This window comes from Mesoplodon densirostris, chromosome 18, assembly GCF_025265405.1.
Source record: "Mesoplodon densirostris isolate mMesDen1 chromosome 18, mMesDen1 primary haplotype, whole genome shotgun sequence".
NCBI classification, from domain to species: Eukaryota; Metazoa; Chordata; class Mammalia; order Artiodactyla; family Ziphiidae; genus Mesoplodon; species Mesoplodon densirostris.
The window spans coordinates 55,222,562-55,228,940 of record NC_082678.1 but is presented as its reverse complement, the minus strand read 5'-3'; the positions used below and the strand labels follow the sequence as shown (position 1 = coordinate 55,228,940).

General features: G+C 44.0%; 1 non-coding gene across 1 annotated transcript; it reads right to left on the bottom strand.

Moving 5' to 3' along the window:
• Nucleotides 1-236: 236 nt before the first annotated feature.
• Nucleotides 237-309, bottom strand: TRNAG-CCC (transfer RNA glycine (anticodon CCC)). The gene has a single exon. It is a non-coding gene; the product is annotated as a tRNA-Gly (tRNA).
• Nucleotides 310-6,379: the final 6,070 nt, after the last annotated feature.

The window sequence follows — 6,379 nt, the reverse complement described above, 5'->3', positions numbered from 1 at the left end:
AGTCTGCCTCTTGTTTTATATGTGTTCTTATTCAATATTTTAGTTCCATTTTGTCTTTTAGATCCCCTAAATTAGTCATAATAATAATTATTATTATTGTTTTATACAACAATAAAAGAGTTCCTGTTTATGTTTTTCATTCTTTGTTTTAAAAAATATTTATTTAGTTAGTTATTTGGCTGTGCCAGGTCTTAGTTGCAGCATGCGGGTTCTTAGTTGTGACGTGCCGGATCTAGTTCCCTGACCAGGGATCGAACCTGGGCCCCCTGCATTGGGAGTGCAGAGTCTTAACCAATGGACCACCAGGGAAGTCCCTCCATTCATTTTTTTTTTTTTTTTTTTTTTTTTTTTTTTTTTCTTCTGTACGCGGGCCTCTCACTGCTGTGGCCTCTCCCATTGCGGAGCACAGGCTCCGGACACACAGGCTCCGCGGCCATGGCTCGCGGGCCCAGCCGCTCCGCGGCACGTGGGATCTTCCGGGATCGGGGCACGAACCCGTGTCCCCTGCATCGGCAGGCGAACTCTCAACCACTGCGCCACCAGGGAAGCCCCCTCCATTCATTTTTTTAAAAAAAACATAATGTTTATTTATTTATTTATTTGGTTGCACTGGGTCTTTGGTTGCACTGGGTCTTAGTTGCAGGCTCCTTAGTTGCCGCTCGCCGGCTCCTTAGTTGTGCCACGTGAACTCTTAGTTGCAGCATGCATGTGGGATCTAGTTCCCTGACCAGGGCTCGAACCCGAGCCCCCTGCATTGGGAGCACGGAGTCTTAACCACTGTGCCACCAGCGAAGTCCCACTCCGTTCATTTTTAACTCATTGCTTTGTTTACCATTCTTTCTTGCAACTGTACTCTTCCAACTGGCTTCACTTTTGTTCTTTCTGTTGTATATCCTAGTCCTAGTGCAAGTCTGGTAGTAATACTCTCAGTTTTGCTTCCTTCTAAAGGTCTTCATTGCCCTCTGCTATTGAGTGGTAATTTACATATAGTATAAGCCTTTGGTGTCTGGCTTATTTCACTTGGCATAATGACTTCAAGATTCATCCTATTGTGAGAAGTGTTAGAATTTACCTCTTTTTTATTACTGAATAATATTCCATTGTGTGTATATACCACATTTCGTTTATCTACGTTAACCACTATTTTCTCTCAGCATTTTGAAAATGTTATCCTATTGTTTTCTGCTTTGTATGTGCATTATATATGCTTTATAATTTCACCAGTATTGGCAAATTCCCCTCCTAGGGGTTATACTAATTTGCACTACTGTCAGCAATTTATAGAGCACGGGACCCTTTTTTTACCTTTTTTTTTTTCACTTGGGTAATATAAGTTCTTCATTTGCTCCTAAGCAAGGTACAGACTTCGGGCTTTAATATCTTATAGGAGCCCTGAGCAGAGCAAGTTTCTTTACTGTTTCACTTGGCAGGTGGGTAGAGTTTGTCTAGCATCAAGGCTCCTGTTTCATTTAGGGCCCTAGTGTCAACTCCTCCTTCAAGTGTGGCCCTGTTTCTGTGTGGGCATTCAAAGCTTGACACCTAGACCAGATCTTGTGTTTTTCCCAGGCTTCTACAGTTCACCTTCAGAGTTTATCACTCTGTTTTGGTTTCCTCTTAAGGAAAATCTCCCTTTCTCTCTTTTAAGTTCAGCCATACAGTTTTTTTTTTTTTTTTTTTTTTTTTGCTGTACGCGGGCCTCTCACTGCTGTGGCCTCTCCCGTTGCGGAGCACAGGCTCCGGACACACAGGCTCCGCGGCCATGGCTCGCGGGCCCAGCCGCTCCGCGGCATGTGGGATCTTCCGGGATCGGGGCACGAACCCGTGTCCCCTGCATCGGCAGGCGGACTCTCAACCACTGCGCCACCAGGGAAGCCCCATACAGTTTTTTTTTTCTATTTATTTTAATTGTGTAAAATATTCATGACATAAAATGTATCATTTTAACCATTCCAAGTGTACAGTTCTGTGGCATTAAGTACGTTCACACTGTTGTGCAACCATCCCCACCACTCATCTCCAGAACCTTATTCTTGCAAAACTGAAACTTTTAACCCATTAAACAATAATTTCCCATTCTTCTCTCCCCCCAGCCTCTGGCAGCCACCATCCTACTTTCTATTTCTATGAGTTTGACTACTCTAAGTACCTCATATGAGTAGAACCATATAGTATTTATCCTTTTGCGTCTGGCTTATTTCTCTTAGCACAATGACTTCAAGGTTCATCATGTTATAGTTTCTTTATTTTGTGGCAAGTGTTAGAATTTCCTTATTTTTTAAGGCCAAATAATATTCCATTGTATGTGTATACCACATTTCATTTATCTAGTCATCTGTTGATGGGCACTTGTGTTGCTTCTACCTTTTGATTATTGTGAATTATGCTTCTATAAACATGTGTATGTAAGTATCTCTTTGTGTCCCTCCTTTCATTTTTTTTGATGTATAACCTAGAAGTGAAATTTTTGGATAATATTGTAATCTGTGTTTAACTTTTTGAGGAACTACCATAAACTTTACATACCTACCAGCAGTGTACAATGGTTTCAATTTTTCTATATCTTCACCAACACTTATCATTTTCTGTTTGTGTTTTTTAAATAATAGCCATCCTAATGAGTATGAAGTGGTCTCTCATATTGAATATGTAGTTTTAAATATGCTTCATTTTATCTGACAATTTTCTGTGTTTGTGAATTGAGGGTGAGGTGGAGGGTCGTCCACATTGGCTAAATCTGCTATTTGCTACAACTGCCAGACCTACGTTTTTCGTTTTTTTGTTTTTTTTTTTTGCGGTATGCGGGCCTCTCACTGCTGTGGCCTCTCACGTTGCGGAGCACAGGCTCCGGACGCGCAGGCTCAGCGGCCATGGCTCACGGGTCCAGCTGCTCCGCGGCATGTGGGATCTTCCCAGACCGGGGCACGAACCTGTGTCCCCTGCATCGGCAGGTGGACTCTCAACCACTGCGCCACCAGGGAAGCCCAACCTACGTATTTTTTTTTTTTTTTTTTTTTTGCGGTATGCGGGCCTCTCACTGTTGTGGCCTCCCCCGTTGCGGAGCACAGGCTCCAGACGCGCAGGCTCAGCGGCCATGGCTCACGGGCCCAGCCGCTCCGCGGCATATGGGATCCTCCCAGACCGGGGCACGAACCCGTATCCCCTGCATCGGCAGGCGGACTCTCAACCACTTGCGCCACCAGGGAGGCCAACCTACGTATTTTTAATTCAAGTTGTTTAACTAATTTTCTCTTTTGGAGAGTAGCCAACTTTTGAGTACATAAAAAATTCATGACACTTCCATTAAAAATAAAAAAGACTTTATCGTAAGTTTGTTTCATAAATCTCTCAGTTTCACTTAAAGAATCACGAGCCAAGAACTGTTATCCCCCATCTGCCATTCTCTTCCTAACAGTTTGTTTCCTACCCATATATTTTTTTACAGTCCTTTCCATGACAATAACTGTTTCTTTGAGATCACTTTACTGGTGCCATCAGTATTGCTTTATGTTTTGATCCTGTCTGATAGTCATATATTACTGCCTTCCCAGACTCCCACAATACCACTGTCATTCCAGGGTTCTTGCTCTTGAACATAATTCAGTTTAATATCACTAAGTATTAAGGCCTTGTAACAATCCATTCACTCTTCCTTTACAGCTGCCCATATAATTGTCAACGAGATCTAGGGGAACAAGGGTATAATCATTGCGGATACCCCAGCGACCCTGTAAATAGCCTTGCTTTCCTTATCCTATGCTAAATTGAGGTCTTTAAGCTTATCAACTAGGAAATCAAGTGTCTCATGAATTAGAGTTAATCTTCAGTCATACTTTGCCTGGCCAGATGTTTAGGCTATGTAGGAGAGGGACAGAGATGGGAAACTAGAAGATCAGTGTTTCAGTATTTAGAAGATCACTGATTTAGTGCTTTTAGTGAAAAACAAACATATGCTGCTAAGCTATCTTTACAGGTTGCCTTGCAACACGGACTTACTTGTGGATTCTTGACTATGCTGCTCTTTAGTTATTTCATGAATATTAGCCTTTCTTTATAAAGGAGACTTTGGGACCTGAGTTGGAGCCTTTACTGAGGGGCATTGTGTTTGAGGACAGAGAGAGAAGGGAAGTACCAGGGTGCTGGTATTTCCCCAGAGCCCACAGATGGTAAGAATTGTTTTCCCATGACCTGACTTGCCACCTTCTCCGTGCTCAGCAGAGTCCTTGACAGTACAGAACAGAGCTGATGACAGTCACAATGAGCAATGACTGCAGTCTCCTTCCTTCTGAGATTTTCTCAACATTCTCAATTGCTTAGTCCAAGAATCCGCTGGCATAGCCCTGTGTCTGCTCATTGCCTGGGCCAGGATGGAGCCAAATGTCTTGTTGGACAAATAGCCTGTGGGCCTGAATCTGGCTCCTGTCCGTACCTTGGAGATAAATCTTGATGTGGAGTTTGAGGGACAGGTTTGGGCCATATGCTTGCCTGGCAGGTGCTTCACAAAAGCTCAAGATGCATAAGGTAAGGCTTCAAAAGCAATGAGCTTCAAAGGATCTTTCCCATTGCCTGTTTCTTCTGTTGCCCTGGAGCTGTATACGAGGGCCAGTTGGTTGCACCATGTTTGTTAGTGGGAGTGCTGTTGACATCTGGGAGGCACCGATTATTGTGTTGACTGTTCTATCCACTGTAGAATGTTTCACATTCCTAGCACCTGGCCACTAATGGCCGGTACACCCCCATTCCTTGTGACAGCCAAGAATGCCCCTGCATTTCCAGGTGTCCTCTGGAAGGTGGTACCACTGAAGGAAACTTCAACTGTTCATGATCCACCCACTTGTGTATCATTGTATTCTTTGTCTTCACTAAACTTCAGCCTCAGTACTCTTTCTACCTCACCCCCAATCCAGGTCAGAGAATCTGATGGGCTATCCTGGGGGGAGGACAGTGTTGGAAACCCCCTGGGTCATGGTGTTGTCTTGGTGAAGCAGGGTTGTGCTGGCAGCTAAGAATTTTGACTTGGGAGCCAGAGTGCATGGGATCATATTCCATCTCTGCCATCTATCAGCTGTGTGACCTGGGGCCAGTTACCTAACCTCAGTTTTCTCATCTTTAAAAGGGGGATAATATTTTACCTATCTTACAGGATTGTTGTGGGGATAAGTTTGTGCAAATTCCTTCACACAGTGCTTGATTCATACTTTGTGCTTAACAACTGCTTAGCTATTTTTTTTTTTTTGATTACCATCAGTGGTATGCATCAGAGAAGGGTTAGGGGTGCAGTTTGTGACATACACAGAGTAAAATCAGCTAGTGCAGAATAAACCTGTAAGTGTCTGACTGTAGCCAGTGGAACTCAGTGTCAACATTGCTTTGTCTGTAGGACCAGGATTTTGCTGCCTGGAGGCAGGTTGCATCTTGAGAGTGTGCCAGAGGGATGCCAAATGAGTGTTTGCTCTCCTGTTTCCCCTTTGGCTCACCTCAGCCTCTACCCTAGACTGTGACTGAAGAAACTTGGGCATTTTTGGCCGGGGTGGGAGGCTCACGTTGCTGAAAGGCCAGAAGGCCTGTAAAGCCATTTTTCCTACAGTGCTGGGCCCGAGCACTGCATAGCGTGAACTGAGAGGCCTTTTCTGTCAGTCCAGATGGAGCTTTCTAGAGACACAGGCTTGACCTTCCACATCCATGTGGGTGAGCTGAAAGAGTGTGGTTTCAAGGCACCAAGAACATCCTGATACTCAATCCTCCCTAACTCCTGTGGCTAATATGCCAACATTAGCATTGAATTCCTTTGTATTAAGCAATATCTGCTTTCTGGGTTTTTGTTTTAAATGCAAGTGTGCAAAAAAGGGTTAACATGGCAGATCTGACTCCTGTCTTTTGAAAGGCCTGCTTCTGCAGTTGGTCCTTGGTTGGCATCTGGAAACTCGGATTTCAGGAGTATTCCCACTGCCCTAACATCAAAGAGTGGCTCACTGTGCCTAAACTGTTGATAATACGGCTTATGCTGAACATTTGCTTTCCTTTGGGAGTCTGGAATTTGGGTACATGTCAGGCACAGGGTGCCCATGTGACCAGTCTCTAAGAAAAACCCTGGGTACTGAGTCCCTAATGAGCTTCCCTGGTTGCAAACATTTCACACATGTTGTCACAATTTCTTGCTGGGGGAATTAAGAGCTTCCGGTCTGACTCCACTGAGAGGGTCCTTGAAAACTTGCCCTTGGCTTCTTCTGGACTTAATCCTATGCACCTTTTACTTTGCTGATTTTGCTTTGTATCCTCTTTCTGTAATAAATTATAGCCATAAGTATGACTATGCTGAGTCCTTTGAGTTTTCCTAGTGAATCATCGAACCTGGGGATGCTCTTGGTGACCTCCAACACAA